This window comes from Vulpes lagopus, chromosome 2 (genome assembly GCF_018345385.1).
Source record: "Vulpes lagopus strain Blue_001 chromosome 2, ASM1834538v1, whole genome shotgun sequence".
Lineage (NCBI taxonomy): Eukaryota > Metazoa > Chordata > Mammalia > Carnivora > Canidae > Vulpes > Vulpes lagopus.
In genome coordinates this window covers 130,646,880-130,663,817 of record NC_054825.1, presented here as the reverse complement: position 1 = coordinate 130,663,817, position 16,938 = coordinate 130,646,880, and the positions used below count along the sequence as shown (strand labels likewise).

Genomic DNA, 16,938 nt, shown 5'->3' with positions numbered 1-16,938 from the left:
TAGAGGGTATTATGCTGAGTGAAATAAGTCAAAGAAAGACAAATACCATATTTTCTCATATGTGGAACCTAAGAAACAAAACAGATGAACATAGGGGAAGGGAAGGAAAAGTAAAATAAGATGCAAATAGAGAGGGAGACAAACCATGGGAGACTCTTAGCTACAGAGAACAATCTGAGAGTCGCTGGAGGGGAGGTGGGTGGAGAGATGGGGTAACAGGGTGATGGGCACTAAGGAGGCCACGTGATGTAATGAGCACCGGGTGTTATATGCAACTGATGAATCACTAAATTCTAACCCTGAAACTAATAATACACTATATGTTAACCTAAATTCAATTTAAATTAAAAAATTAAAAAATCCATGTATAAGGGGGACCCATACAATTCAAACACCTTCAGTCAACTGCATTGTGTATTACTAGAAAATCTGAGGCTCAGTAAGGCCAACAGACCAGGAGACAGCTGCCATTGAAGAGACAGTTACATTCTCAAGAGGGTGCATCCCATGCCAGGGGGGACCACACCCTGAAGGACCAGATCCATCAGGAGGCAGGTGGGGGTGGGAAACGTGAGCCAGAGCCTCTGCTGGTTTCTGCAGGGGGAACTGGGTGGCACAGGCCCAGCAGGTTTAGAGATGGCTAGTTTGGATAATTTCAGCAGGCTCTGGGCCTTAGGGGCTGTCCCCTGTGATCTGACACCTAGCCCTGGGTGACAGGGCAGGTGGGTAGGGGCCTCAGAGTCCGAGCTTCCTAAGGGGATGGTTGAGGTTGGGATCAGTTGATTTGCATCTGAAAGGCACACTCAGACAGGTGGTTTACTATCCCAAGGAATTAGCTAACCCAGTCCCTCCAGGGCCAGCTCCTCAGATGGGAAAGCATCAGAAACTACAGGACATGGTTGATACAGTAGCATTTTTTGTCCTACGCAGCCTATGCCAGAGCTATCTTTCCATGGAGATATGATTTGTTTCCCTACTTAGTATGAAGAGAGGGACCAAATTAGGAAGAGCAATAATACCCACCTAATAACTCCTTTGTAAGGATTATTACTGTTGTTTCTATTATTTGTTTCTATTATCTGCTTCAGTAGTGAGCACTGAGGACTTGGATTTCCTTGAAAAACAGCGGATTTTTTGTTGTTCTTATTGTTTTTTGTCTAAAGAAGCATTTACATACTTGTCACTAACAAACACTTGGAGCAAATCTCCAGGGATGTACTTTCCATCCCTGTCCTCATGTATGTACTACCCAGAAATAATTCATATGCAACCCCTTTATAAGGGCTGTGCAAAGGTGTGCCTTTAATGATACTTACTTAAGGGGCGCCTGGTGGGCTCAGTTGGTGGAGCATGCCACTCTTGATTGCAGGGTTGTAAGTTCGAGCCCTGTGTAAAGATTATTTAAAAATAAAATCTGGGGCAGCCCCCATGGCCCAGAGGTTTAATGCCATCTTCAGCCCAGGATGTGATCCTGAATACCAGGGATCGAGTCTCATGGCGGGCTCCCTGCATGGAGCCTGCTTCTCTCTCTCTCTGTATCATTCATGAATAAATAAATAAAATCTTTTAAAAAAAATAAAATCTGGGGTTCCTGAGGGGCTCAGTTGGTTAGATGAGGGACTCTTGATCTCAGCCCAGGTCATGATCTCTCAGGGTTGTGAGATGGAGCCCTGTAACCAGCTCTGTGCTGGGCATGGAGTCGGTTTAAGATTCTCCCTCTCCCTCTGCCCCTCTTCCCCCACCACTCACATACACACATTGTCTCTAATTAAAAGATAAATAAAATCTTAAAAAAAATTAAAGGCATTAGTTTATCTTTTTCACACAATGAAATGTTCTTTTTTGCCCCGGGGAGCCTGATTGTGCTGTTGTGCCACCAGGCGGCACTCACTGGAAGCTTGCGTCTACTATTTCCTATTTCCTACTTTTTCTTTCTCAACCTTTCTTCATCCTTCCTTCCTTCTGGACTGAATTTTTGGCTGTAAGACAGCATTGATCCAACAACACATAGCATTCATAACTTGTTGGGTACTGGACTTGGTCTTAGGGATGCAAAGGCAAATAAAGTGCAAACGATAAGAAAAAGTTTCTAAAACATTTATAAAGAATTCATTGAACACCTGTTCTCACCCAGGCCCAGCTTAGACCCTGGGGTACACCAACATGCAGAACAAACATTTCTGCTCTTGTGACATCTACATGCCAGCAGAGGAGGCCCACAGAAAATCAAATATCTAGTAAATGGATGTTTGAAAACCAGAGTGCTCTAAAGGAAGTAAGCTATATCAGGGTCGAGGGAGTTTGGGAGTGCTGGGGGCCATATGTACCTTTAAATAGGGTGCCAGGGTAGACTTCATGGGCAGGTGATATCTGAGCAAAGATTCGTAGGAGGTATGAGCCCTGAGAATAATGGGGGTGGGGGGGTGGTACCTTCCAGGCAGAGACCAGCCAGGGCCATGTGCTTGGGTGACTGGAGAGAGAGAGCAGGTTTCAAGGGGAATGGAACACAGGATGTGAGGGGAAGAGGGCAGAGGGGAAGAGGGTCCTGACACTCTGGGGTCTTGCAGGCAGACATGGACTTTGGCACTCCTCCTAGGGACTTGGGAAACCACTGCAGGCTCTGCGACAGGCTCTGGGATATATGTACATATTTATTTATTTAAAGACTTTATTTATTTATTCATGACATAGAGAGAGGCAGAGACACAGGCAGAGGGAGAAGCAGGCTCCGTGTGGGGAGCTCGATGAGGGACTTGATCCCAGAACCTGGGATCATGCTCTGAGCCGAAAGCAGATGCTCAACCACTGAGCCACCCAGCTGTCCCCTGGCTTATATTTATTATTATTTTATTGGGATCCCTGGGTGGCGCAGCGGTTTGGCGCCTGCCTTTGGCCCAGGGCGCGATCCTGGAGACCCGGGATCGAATCCCACATCGGGCTCCCGGTGCATGGAGCCTGCTTCTTCCTCTGCCTGTGTCTCTGCCCCTCTCTCTCTCTCTCTCTGTGTGTGACTATCATAAAAAAGAAAAATTTTATTATTATTTTATTTTATTTTATTTTATTTTATTTTATTTTTTTTTCCCCTGGCATATATTTTAAAGGAGTGCCCTGGCTGCTGGGTCCAGAAACATATTGTTAAATATGTTCTGTAAATGTTAATGGTAATTGTAAAACAATTCCACATATATAAAAATAAAGCCATATATGTATTTCTCTTTTTTTGCCATATATGTATTTCATGTAGCAGACAAATCTTTTTGTATATAAAGTGAATATATGAACACAGTTTCCAATTCATAGCAAATCATCTGGAAGGACTTACACCAGTTTCAAAAGAAGAGAGGTAATAGGAAGGGGATGGAAGGGAAGATTTGCTCTCTTCATTAATAATGTGCATTTTGCTTGAAGTTTTTATACGATAAGCATGTCTTCCTTTTGTAATGTCAAAACAGCTCCGTTAGGACATGGCTGACTTCCTGTTTTGAGGAGAAAGCAGCACATATGGGAAAGAAAGATAACCCCCACTTGTTTTGTGTCTACGGAGGTACTTATGCACTTAGTCACACGATAGGTCCTTTTAAGGATACTGGAAACAATATTTGAAATGGTTCTTACTCTCAAGAATACTTTTTTTTTTTTAAGGAGAGAGAGAGAGAGAGAGAGAGAGAGAGAGAGAGAGTGTGTGTGTGTGTGTGTGTGTGTGTGTGTGTGCAGGAGCAAGGAGCGGGCAGAGGGAGAGGGAGAATCTTAGGCAGGTTCCACCCCCAGCACGGAGCCTGTTGCATGACCCTGAGATCATGACCTGAGCGGAAACCAACAGTCGGACACCCAACCAACTGAGCCACCCAGGTGTCCCAAGAATATTTTTTGATATAAAAAAACTGGGCATAGTTTTCTCTCTCCCTCTCAAATCATATATAATGACAATAAAGGAATTAGTTGTTAGAGTATAAATTTAGTACTAGAACAAAACAGCAAAGAAAATACTTATGAGGGGAGCCACGAAGTGGTCTTGTAGAAGGAGGATCTGGATTTGCAAGCATCAGCTCTCCATCACACATACCTCACAGGGTGAAATGTGTGCAGGTTAGATGAGGGTGACAGGAGCAGTTAGGTGTTCTGAGTTTCCTGAGAGTGCCCACTCAGGCTTCCTCATGGGGACGTGCTTCCTCTTTGACCCTGAACTTTACTCCAACAGCCTGGCAAAGTCACAAACCACCTCCAGGAAGGTTCTTCCCCTGAATCTAACATTCAAGTTCTGGAATCAGTTTCTTCCACACACCCAGCCCCAACTTCCCATATCATCCTAATAACCAGTCCTTACACCACACACCTTGCATTATAACTACTGCACCGTATCCCCCTCACACTTTAACATCTCTGAAAAGCAGGACATATGGTACAGTTAGTGGGGGCTTCACAGTTGGTGTTGGCCAAGTGACTCTAAAGACTTTTCTCATGGCCCGTGCTTGTGAAAAATTGGATGGGGCTGTTGATGTTGTTTAGCTTGATGATGCTGTTGAACAGCTGTTGTTCATTCCCCTAAATAATATGCATTATGGTAGCACAGGTTGCGTTCAGTTACTGTTTGAGAGCACCTGGGACCTGGGTGGCTCAGTGGTTGGTTAATCGTCTGCCTTCAGCTCAGGTCATGATCTTGGGGTCGTGGGATCAGGCCCCACATCGGGCTCTCTGCTCAGCAGGGGCCTGTTTCTCCCTCTGCCCCTCTCCTCACTCATGCACATGCTCTCTCTCAAATAAATAAATTTTTAAAGTTACTGTTTGTAGTGTTTTTCTGAGTCTGCTCTGTCCGGTATGGTAGCCACTAGCTACATGTGGCCATTGAGCACTTGATATGTAACTAGTCAATTGAGATGTGCTGTGGTATGAAAAAAATAAAAATACCTCAATAAGGATTTGTATATTGGTTATATGCAAAAGTATGCTATTTCAGATACACTGGGTTAAATGAAAGTATATAGAATAAAAGCCAGTGCCTAAATAGTCTAAAGGAGCTCTTTTTAATAGAGAGTAGATAAACAATAAAAAATATAATGGCAAAGCCAATTAGTATTTATTTATTTAAAAGATTTATTTATTCATTTTAGAGAGAGGGCAAGGGGCAGAGGGAGAAAGAGAATCTCAAGCTGACTCCCCACTTGGGGCTCTATCCCAGGATGCTGAGCTCACGACCTGAGCCAACATCAAGAACTGGAAGCTTAGCTGACTGAACCACCCAGGGGTCTTGAAAGCATGTTCGCATTTTAAATGGAAAGGAGTGATCATGGAATTTCATGTGCCCAAAACCCAGTCTAGGAGATTGAATGCCAGGGACAGCCTGAAGCCGTCTGTACCACCCAGTGCCACCTCCTTCCCTCCCCACACCCAGAGATAACCACCCTCCTGAATTTTGTGTTTAGCATTCTCTTCCTTTTGTTCTTCTCCCTGCTAGTTTTCTTATGTATGTATGTCTCCCTACAGATTTCTCCTGCAGCTTGCTTCCCTCTTAAAAAAAAATAAAATTTTAAATACAGCAAAATACAAATAAAATTTATCATCACAACCATTTCTAAGCATAGAGTTCAATCACGTAAGAATATTTCCACTATTGTCCAGAACTTCTTTATCTTGTGTGGTGGAAAATGATTTCCTTTTTAAAAAGAATGGCAACTATGAGTGAGAAAATGCTGTTGCCCAGTCCCATGCAGGCGCAAGTGGAAACAACCTGCAAGGACATCCAGGCCCTTGTCTGACCTCTGTGTCCCTGCGAGTTTCACAGGTCTCTTTGGGGGAGTCAGAGGTGGCACTGTGACTGTATCTTGGCTAACGTGTTGTTCACCCCTGTTGGGGCATCAGGTAGGACTACAGAGTGGGCTGGAGCGGGAAGCCAGCAAGGGTAGGTCATCACTTCAATTTTTGTGTTTTTTGCAGTTTGTTTACAATGGCCAACCTCCAAATTCCAGGAGTGGGTCAACACAGAACTTCCATTTGGGGTACAATAAATACCCACTGTTCATCTTTTCTCTCTGGCTTATCTGGTTGTCTTTTCCTTCTGCTTTTTGAGCCTCTCCCTCTATCTTCCAACTCTTCTGTTTTGTGACCATGCAAGCACTTGGGTTTGTAAGAGCTGCTTGTGTTCGGAGTGTTCTTTCCATGTCCTTCTTTCTTGCTACATTATGCAACATTTCATGCCTCTGAAGACACCATGGTGGGTTTTTTTTTTTTTTTAATTTTTTTTATTTGAGGGCAGCCCCGGTGGCTCAGCGGTTTAGCGCCGCCTTCAGCCCAGGGTGTGATCTTGGAGTCCTGGAATGGAGTCCCATGTCAGGCTCCCTGCATGGGGCCTGCTTCTTCCTCTGCCTCTCTCTCTCTCTCTCTCTCATGAATGAGTAAATAAAATCTTTCTTTAAAAAAATTTTTGTTTGAGAGAGAGAAAGTATGAGCAGGGGGAGGGGCAGAGGGAGAAGCAGACTCTGCACTAATGATGAAAGACCGATCCCAGGACCCTGAGATCTTGACCTGAGCCAAAATCAAGAATCAGACTCCCAACTGACTGAGCAGGCGCCCCCTATAGTTGGTCTTTTGAAGCTGTCTTCTCTCAAGATAGTCTGTCTCTCCTGTTTTGGCACCTAACTTCCATGATAGGGGTAGTCCTCAGATGTCTGGTGAGCTGTGGTTGTCTGCTCATGAATACGAATGGGGTGCAAAAAAGCTGGCAGGAAACTCTATGCACACTAATGGGGCTTGTAGGTTTTGGGTGGACCAGTTAGGGGAGATCTTGTGATGTGAGCATCTTTTTTTTTTTTTTTTTTTTTAAAGATTTTATTCATGAGTGACAGAGAGAGAGAGAGAGAGAGAGAGAGAGAGGCAGAGACACAGGCAGAGGGAGAAGCAGGCTCCATGCAGGGAGCCCGATGTGGGGCTTGATCCTGGAACTCAAGGATCACACCCTGGGCCAAAGGCACATGCTAAACCGCTGAGCCACCCAGGGATCCCCCTGATGTGAGCATCTTTAGGCCTTTCCTGGGCTGGTAAGATTCCCCATGCCCTGGTCTGGAGGGTGTTAAGTATCTCCCGGTGACAGGATAAATGCAGAGCAGGAGTGGGGCTGGGAATCCTTGTGTCCGGCGCTTACCATACGTTCACAAAATCCCATGTTTTGTTCGGATGACTGCTGGTTGTTTTCCAGTACAATACTAGCACTCTACTGGGCCTGGCTCTCCCAGTCTGCAGGCCCTGTGTTAGCCTTTCCTTGGAGAAATTCTTTAGGCTATAGGCAGAGGCAATGAAGAGGGGGAGGGCATTCGGGGGTCCACCTTCTCATACAGTGCTCAGTAACCATCTTTTTTTTTTTAAAATATTTTATTTATTTATTCATGAGACACACACACACACAGAGGCAGAGAGACAGGCAGAGGGAGAAGCAGGCCCCATGCAGGGAGCCCAATGTGGGATTCGATCCTGGAACTCCAGGACCACGCCCTGGGCCAAAGGCAGGCGCTAAACTGCTGAGCCACCCAGAGATCCCCATCAGTAACCATCTTCTTGGTCCACCTTTCCCATGGCTCTTAGCTCCAGGAAGAGCCAATGTCGCTTGCAGTGGAGGCTTTTGAGAATTATTCGGGGGCATAATAGGGCCATCTAGTTTTCCATTTCCTCCAGTTTCCTGAACCATTAGTAACCCCTCCTCCATCTACCTTCCTAAATGTTACTGATGTTAGCATCTCTCCAGATTTCATCTTTGTGTGATATCTTTTTAACACCCTTGTGTTATAGTTTTGCTCCAAAGTCGAGGCATGAAATTACTCAGAGGTTTCAATCCATCATCTTAACGTACATCAGTGGTCTCCCTCTGACCTCAGTTCTTTATAGGGCAGGGTAGACATGCAGTGACCACAACTTGACTGTGTGCCATGTTCATGGTATCTGTCCAAATGGCATCATACTCAAAATGTAGCTCCCTGGGAGTGAGATGGTGTGTGAGTGGGCAAAGAGGTCCTTCTTCCTGGAGCAATAGCCCTCCTCCACTGCCCTCACTGCTCCTGCGGTAGAACACCTGGCCATCTTTTTCCATCTACAACTCACCCCTCCGTGAACTCCATGTTCAGTGACGCAGAACAAAGCATCACTGTGGTTTTCTGCCTCATGTTTACACACAGCACATACATCAATAGCTGATGACCAGCTCATGTCTGCAACTGGAAATGCTTTTGTCATATTGTATGTAATTAATAGTTGTACAGTAAGATCTTTGATAGGGTGCCTGGTGGGCTCAGGTGGAAGAGCATGAGACTCTTCATCTCAGGGTTGTGAGTTTCAGCCCCACATAAGGTGTGGAGATTACTTCTGTAAATAAACTAAAAAAAATGAAATTAAAAAAATCTCTAAAGGGGGTTGATTAACTGTCCGACTTTTGGTTGTGGCCCAGGTCACGATCTCGAGTTCTGTTGGTCTCCATGCTCAGAGTCTGCTTGAGATTCTCTCTCCCTCTACTTCTGCCCCCTGTCCCCGGTTCATATACACACTGTAAAATAAATTTTTAAAATCTCTAAAAAATAAGATCTTTGATGACACTATTTGACCACTAGCTCATTTTATTTCTCACAAAACAGAACATATGTAACTCTGTAGACAGGATTGTAACGGAAATGTAACATGTGGCTATCTTTGCTTCAATAAGTTAAGGTTTTGAATAATAGGTTGGCCATTTTTGTCTTTACTCTGTGTTCAAGCCATGAATCATCTTGTCCCAGAAAGCAATTTTTTGTACTTCTTCCGGAAAAGTACCGTACCATCACCACCTTTTATTATTGAAGAACTCGAAAGCTTTGGTTGTACCACCTGACCGGGTTTTCTTCTGGCAAAGACCTGAGCAAGTGGAAGGCCCAATCTAATTAAATTCAGTTTTCAGATATTCATTGTGGCACCCCCTTTTAAGTTTCCAGGTAAGCTCTAGACCCACTGTGGGGCTTGAACTCATGACGCTGAGACCCAGAAGTATCTCCTATGAAGCTGTAATTTTCAGCTGCTTTGTGTAAAATCACACCACAGATTTGTTTAATAAATCCTGACATTCTACATCATTCTGGACTCATAGTTACCTTGGGTATTCAAAAGATTTTTCTGATTTGGAGGATATATATATATGTAAATATATATATACTGTTTCCATCACTATTTTTTTTTTTTCCATCACTATTTTATGCTTCAGTGAACACTTTGGGGCCAGTAATCCCTTTTTTAAAAAATGAAATGGAGTAAAATATAACCCAATAGCAATAATAAAGATTGCAAATTTGATACCCATAAGCCAGCCTATGGTGTGAAAAATTCATTAACCAGGATGTACCTTGTCAACTGAATGTTACTTAAGACAATCTGATTGGTGCTGTCCTTATGGAAAATGCTCAACATTTAAATATGGAATGGTAAAAAAAATATATGGAATGGTTGTGGAGAACAAAATAGGGTTTTGCTGAAGTCACTATAATCTTACATTTCCAATTGAAGATGTGTGACTACTACCGTGTCATTGCTTTTTCCTCTGACACACAGATGCCTGTGGCCCCCTGGAGAGGTTATGGGTTTCCACGCTTTGGGAATGCTAATCTAAGTGAAAAGAGGGCTCCTTGGGAAGTAGGTGAGAGCCCACAAGGACCTGAGGATTCATCCGGACTTTGTTAGCTCCTGCATGACTGCTCACCAAAATGCCTACTGGGCTTTCCTGGTTCCTTTCCCTGGATTCCTCAGCCTTGGACTCCGTCTGCCCGTGCGATCCACTTGCACAGCACAGTGGCTGGCACAGTGTAGGTGCTCAATTATTAGACCTTCTGCTAGGGTTGTCGGATAAATTGCATATAACACAATTGATTAAAGAACACAATGTGCTATTATTGATTACAACACAATCAGAATTGGAACTGTGGATCCATCAGATTGAGCACCTCTGAGAGAGAAAAGGTCTGTAGCCAAGAGCACACATCTCTTCAATGGCATTGTTTTCCACCTTGTTGAGCTGTACTGGTCTTACCTCCCCTGGCTGAACAGTGGCTAAGAGAATCAAGGCCTTTCTTGCTAGCCGTGACCTCAGTACTCAGTATACATGTATGTAAAATAAGCCTGATAAGTATGATGTCAACTACCTAGAACTGCATGAGGATTCAGCACGCTAACTCCTGCAGTGTTTGCAAGGCGGCCTGGTCCTGGCCGTGATGTATGTGTTCTCACAAGTGCTACGGGCTTAATCCTGCTACCACCACTAGCTGCTGCTACTACTATGCTGATCCTCCTCCTCCCTGCTCCTCTCCTCCTGCAGGTCACCTCTGGGGGGGTGGGGGGAGACATCTTTGTGTTCTCCACAGCACAAGGCATCACAACAGCAAGGAAGGGCTCCATAAACACTTGCTAACGAAGCAGCTGGAGCCCTGTGGTCCCATAAAAAGCAAGCCTGAAACAAACCAGCAAGACAGATCTGAGTGGAAAGAGGGGCTTTCCTTGGAGGCCTCTCCAAACGCACCAGTCCCCATCCTCCCTGAGCCCGGTAGAAAGTGGTAACGAACATCTTGTGGTGATGTCAGCAGTTCGGTTTGCTGTGTCACAGCTCTCAGGGTGGGGGACGTGGGGTCAGCTCAGGGGCCTCAGGAGAGGACAGTGGAAGATGCCAGTATTTTTAGAAATGGGAATAAGTACCTGGTGTAGACTCCAGGGAAGATCTTTGCTTGATTCTGGTTTGCTTGGTGGCGGCAGCAGCGCTTGACCTATAGGATGGAATCCCAAGAGGAAGGAGCCAGACACCCAGAGATAGAAACCAAAGAGGGGTACTGTTCTGCTTAGCAACCTAAAAGAACAGATGTCCTTGGGGTTTCCCGTGGCCAATTCCAACTGTGCCCACCCATCTCCGTACCTTAAATCTTTTCTGCCCCACTTCCTTTGATACGAAAGTCAAGCTGTGTGGCTGCATACAGTGGGCTTACTTCCCCACCTCTTCTCCAGGAACTGGCTAATATACTGAACAGGATCCTAGGCCAGTCGAGAAGCACCAGCTGAGTCACCAGGCTTCGCTCTGCCTGCTGTCCACACCATGGTGTGCTTGTGGGTGCCCCATCACCTGAAATGTAAGGTAGCATGTATGGAAGGGAAGGAGGAGGAAGAGACCCGAGGTGGGGAGCAGCTGCAGTAGGACTTGAGATGGACTGAACAGTGTGATTCCATCCAAAGGAACAGCCGTGCACCAACTGTTCTCTGTAGATGGTCCCAGGGAAGGACACCTGCTCAGGGCATTGGTTGGATGGACACTGGCCTTGAGGACCGACAGGACTGCTTGGGTAAGGGGGACAAAGTAACACTTGGCAGCTTTGGATGGAAGCTGGTTTGAAGAGTTCATATTTATTCCCACCCTTCAGTTTGGGCCCGAGACAGCTTGTCTACACAGGCTGGGTCTGGAAACCGGGAGAGGAAGCTCTCCACTACTTTTTGGTCTCCCGCTTTCAGACTGTCCCCTCTACCGAGGCTGTACACTCTCTGGGCTGAGGGCAGGTGGGAAAGGTGGGGAAGGCAGACTGCTGATGAGAGACCCTGAGGGAAGATGGGGTGGTTTTCTGTGACCTTCTTGGTCAGTTTCCCAACCCTGATTTGTAGACAGGAACCCAGGCACCACTTCAACTCTCCAGCCCCTCCTCTCTCTCCACAGCCCACCTCACCCCTCCTCTCCTGGGCTGGAAAGGCTCTCCAGCCCAAAACCAGGCTGGCTTCATTTCCCCTCTTCTCTTCTCTCATTATGCCCTAGCAGTGGGTCAGTGGCAGCACCTACCACTTGCTTTATGCTTATGGAGCCATCTCGTTCATGAACCTGTGGGTCTGGGGGCACAGCTGAGTCTCCTTAATCTGGCAACCCCTGGGCCAGCCTGGCATCTGACAATGCTAATGCTTAATAACTATGCATTGTGACATATGGACCTCCCCAAGGTCACATACACAGCTGTGTGACACAAAGGGTCAGGGGATTATCTTCCTACATGAGGGTAATGGGTAGAAGGTGGATGGACAGACATTTTAAAAGGTAAACATTAAATAGCTGAATTGTCAACTTTTTCCTTTTATAGATATGGACAGGATGCAGAAGAGAAATTGAGGCAGTTACTAGGAGCCAGACTGCATCCTACACCTGCCCACATGGGCTGGCCCGCAGTGGCATGGGGCTGATGGGAAAGAAAATGAGGAGGAAGAGATCTGCTGTAGCACCAAGTGATGTCATTAGACTTTGTTAACTGACAAGAGGGTCATGCTATATCTTTAACTTCATTTTACCTGATGTTTCTCCCCAGGGTCCTCATGAAGAATTTCATCTGGGTCAGTCGAGTACAATCTTTTGATGCCTTTTTCCCCTTTTGATTCTTAAAACTACCCTCCATTGTTCATAAATAACCATCAGCAGTCACATCATCAAAGGACAATTTCATAGCTGAAAAACTGAGGACTCCATCAGTGTGGGTTAAAGAGCAACAGTAGTCACTGTTTAGGCCTCGTCTCCTGCTGATGAAGATTAAAAATGTGTCCCCTAATGAGACACAGCAGGACAAATGCTATATGGACTGCAGGGCTATGAGGTGCCTGGAATGACAAGTCCAGAGACAGAGTAGGACAGTGGTTACCAGGGCCTGGCAGTGGGGAGGAAGGAATTTAGTGGGTACAGAGTTTCGGCTTGGGAAGATGAAAAAGCTTTAGAGATGGATGGTGACGGTTGTGCAGCAACGTGAAGATACTTTAGGCCACTGAACTGCACCCTTAGAAGTGGTTTAAATGGTAAATTCGGTTATGTGCGATTTACAGGACATATTTCCTGAGAAAGGCAAGACCCTGCGCCACCTTATGTGGCTGCTCAGAGAAAAGAAGGGCCATGTAAGACTTCTCCTCCTTGAGGGATCCCTGGGTGGCGCAGCGGTTTGGCGCCTGCCTTTGGCCCAGGGCGCGATCCTGGAGACCCAGGATCGAATCCCACGTCAGGCTCCCGGTGCATGGAGCCTGCTTCTCCCTCTGCCTGTGTCTCTGCCTCTCTCTCGCTCTCTGTGTGACTATCATAAATAAATAAAAATTAAAAAAAAAAAAAAAAGACTTCTCCTCCTTGAGATGTCAAACTTGGTCTCTTCAAGAAGAGAAGAGTTCTGCTCAGAAGGGTTCTGCTCAGCGTGCAGAACCCCAGGCCTCCCAGACCTTTGGCATCAGGTCTGCATTATTAACAAGATACCCAGATTTATTTAAGACCTGAAGTGTGAGGACTGCTTCAAGACCTGGACTCCATGGAGAACAAACATACCAAGTTTATTTTTTAAGTTATTTCTACACCCAATGTGGGGCTTGAACTCACGACCCTCTGATCAAGAGTTGCATGGTCTTCCAAGCCAGCCATGTGCCCTTAAACATGTACTTTATAGTGAACAGTAGGTATTACTCATTCACGGAAGTAAATCCATGATGCAATCCATGGCCTATCAAAGATATAGGGGAGTTTTACGTTGGGGGCTACCGCTGGTACAGAGCCCCTGCCTTGGGGAAGGTTCTGTTCTATGCCATTAATGAGCACTAGCCTTTATTAAATGTTTTGGTGGGCAGCGAGGGAGGCACATGACATCACACATCTCTTGGTGGGCAGCGAGGGAGGCACATGACATCACACATCTCACTGTGACTTAGCCTTTGACTTGGGCTCTGCATCGCAGAAGGAGATGGGAGGTCGGCCCTCAGCCTGGCTCTCTGCCTGAGGCCTGGTGTGGCTCCTCCCCCCAGCCCAAGGTGGGGGTTCAGCTACTTCTCCTCTAAGACACATCTGTCTACATGGGATTTTTTTTTGGGGGGGGGGATTTTTTTTTTAAAGGGTGGGAAGAGCACACCCAGACAGGGGGAGCAGCAGGCTCCCCACTAAGCAGGGAGCCAGATGCAGGTTTTGATCCTAGGACCCTGAGATCATGACCTGAGTTGAAGGCAGACCCTTAACTGAGCAAGCCACTCAGGCGCCCTGACATGGGTATTCTCTTAACAGCCAATTAGCTACAAAGAGAATACAATTTCTCTGTATGATTATATACGTAGTTCTTTTCTAACAAGTTGTTGTGGTCACATAAGAAATAAGTAAATCTTACCCAGATTTTAATTCCTTAATTGTGTGGAAACGCTCCTTTCCCTAAACTCTTGCTTTGACTGATAATCACGGGTGAAAGAGACTAATACTACAACATACTGAGAGTCACCTCCAAGGTGGATGCTAATTTATATGCAGTAAGTTCATCAAATTTCCCCAAATTCTGAGACTGTTCTACAGAAGGGGCAACAGGCTCAGAGAAAGTCCCTAACTGGTGCCAGGTCAAGGCTTCAAAACGAAAGAGCCCATGACTCACATCCAGGTCCATCTGCCTCCAGACCTTATAGCTTTGCACACTAGCATCTCACCAACTGCTGAACTGAACCCCCGCATCAGGCCAGTTACGTTTGTATTCACCCTCGAGTTGATGCGGTCTCAGGGCCCCATGTCACATCTGTACCAAGGCACAAACTGGACACCTATAAAGAGCTCTGCAGGCTCCAAGGGTCTCACAGCTGTTCAATGACATGGGAATGACCATACAGCCTAACATCACAGACTCGCATTTCCTGGTCTCTCAGGCATCAAAACGAGACAATAAAGGCTGTTTCTTAAAGGTATTTCCTGATGAATGAAAGCTAGGAAGGACTGGAAATCTTAGGGACGTCTGATCTTGCAGAGATTTTTCCAACCCCCTCCCTACTTTCCTCTTTCCCAAAGAGAAAATCATTCTTGTGGGGCAGAGGCAGAGGAGCAGGGAGACACTAGAACAGCACTGCAGCCTCTGTCTCTTGAAATCCTTCCTGGTATATTTTAGCTTCTAAGCACACTCTTCTAACTAAAATACCATCACCTCTGTCTCTGTGTGAAGCTCCCACCACAGCAGCTGATGTGGGGCACTTATCAAGTGACCTCTCATAGGATACCTGGGGTTTGAAGTGGAGCTTGGCTGAAATGAGAGAGAATAGGACATGGCTGGTGGAGAGTCTTTTTGTCAAAGATAATTACAACATGCCTGGTGTTGAATGAATACCAAAGAAATGATAAAACTCCCGTCTTCAAAAATCATTCAATATTGTGCAAGAGACAAAAAACAAAACAAAACAAAACAAAATCCAGTCAAATGTTGTTACTTAGCCAGGGGCCACAATACCATGGCTAGGTTGGTCTGTTCAATGGAGTGTTGCCAACGGCACCTCCAAAGCCTCACATGGCCCCCCTCAGGCCCAACTTGGGGTTCTGCAGTTCTTCCTCCTGCCCCCCACTCCCACCAGCTTTCCCACAGGCAGCCAGCCTGATACGTCAGAATGTAGATGTTTTGCTGGTACCCTGGTACAGACTGAGGGGCTACCTGCACCTGCAGCAGCCAGTGAAAGCCTCAAGTTCTGTCCTTTGCCCCTTCTATCCTTCACATTCTTCCTGCTTAACTTGAGTGCTTAGCTTCCTGCATGTTCTCAATCTTCTTTAGTTTTATCCATTCTCTTCCCTCTTCCCTAAGTCTCTTATGGCTTTTAAAACTTGGTCTAGGTGCCATAACCTGTAAGTAACTTCTTAGAAAGTGCCTCCATCTTGGTTCTTATAACATGTGGCAAGGCTCAACTGCTAGGAGCACAGGCTGGTGCCAGATGGTGTGGGCTGTCACTCTGACCTGGCCACTTTCTGTGTTACTTAGGTCAACTATTTTATTCATGTTGTCCTTTAACTTCTCATCTATGAAATGAAAGCAGTCAGACATACTTCACCGGATTATTGTGAAGACTGTATTAGAACAGTTCCTGGCATATAGCAAGTATGCAATAAAGTTTACCTATTACAACACTTACAGTGTTCTCTTCATTGGCATCTCATTTGTCAATTCTAAGATCTCTCAGGTTGGGTAGTGTCTCCGGTCACCTGTGAAACCTCAGGGCTAGTGGATAGCAGGTACTTGCAAATATGACTGAGGTGAACTGTTAAGAACCTTTTTGAAGATGAACATAAAGGTTGGAGGACAGATTTGGAAACAGCATTTCAGGCAGGAAGAATGCCACGAGAATGTAAAGAACGGATCTGGGTGAAACATGGAAGAAGCAAAGCTGAAGACTGAAGAAGGAAGGGAATGCTGAGGTCTCTGGGGCCAAGAGTGATCCAAAATGGTTCTGTCAAAGAGCTGCATGGTGAACGAAGCAGCAAAAAGACTAGACTCAGCAGAATCTGGCAGAGAAAATTCTGTTAGTGACAAGACTGTTTAGAGAAAGATAGCCACCATTCACTAGTAACTTGAATAGCTACTATTCCCAAACCGTTCTTCCTTATAAAGAAAAGGCAATTTTATGATCACAAAGAGGCCACATTATTTTTTATTCACAACTCAATCTCTACATACATACAGTATTGCACAATTTAGAAGTGTATTGACAATTATATTAACAATACGAACTTAGGAGCATTTACATACAGCAACTGCTCTAGGTTTTGGTGCATTTTGTGCTAGGTACTTCAGTAAATATGATGAACATAAATATGACAGCTACTTCACTTCAGGAGAATCAATTAGCTTTCAAAAAAGCTTATGTGTCACTTCATAGAATGCTTATTATGTCAAACCCAGGAAAAAATCAATAACTAAATGACAGAAAAAAATGCTGTCAAAGAGAGGTTGTTGATAAAAATGTTAAGAATTTCAGTCATTGAACTTGAAATCCAGAAGGTATACATGTATTGGGAATTTTAAGAAAAGATCCTCATGTTCTGCTTCAAAATTACTACTATATTCAAAACGAGTATTTCTGGGCTGCTACAAATGTCTTCTCTGTTAGTATAAACCACTGTTTTAAAGTTGTAAAGAAACAAGATGGTAATTCACATAATAAGTGAGTTTTAAA

General features: G+C 45.2%; 1 protein-coding gene across 5 annotated transcripts in view; it reads right to left on the bottom strand.

The window, feature by feature from the left end:
* Nucleotides 1-13,037, bottom strand: part of C2H9orf153 (chromosome 2 C9orf153 homolog) — a 40,638-nt gene extending 27,601 nt beyond the window's left edge. Inside the window, exons 1-3 of one of the 5 annotated variants that reach the window (XR_005985930.1) lie at nt 10,904-13,037; nt 10,690-10,757; nt 6,938-10,447 (exon numbers count right to left, since the gene is read on the bottom strand). The gene's annotated coding sequence lies outside the window, so the exon portion shown is untranslated. Of the gene's footprint in view, nt 1-6,934 lie in introns of those variants that run through there. The other 4 variants (XR_005985928.1, XR_005985931.1, XR_005985929.1 and 1 more) reach the window with 4 other exon arrangements.
* Between the last annotated feature and the right edge of the window lie 3,901 nt (nt 13,038-16,938).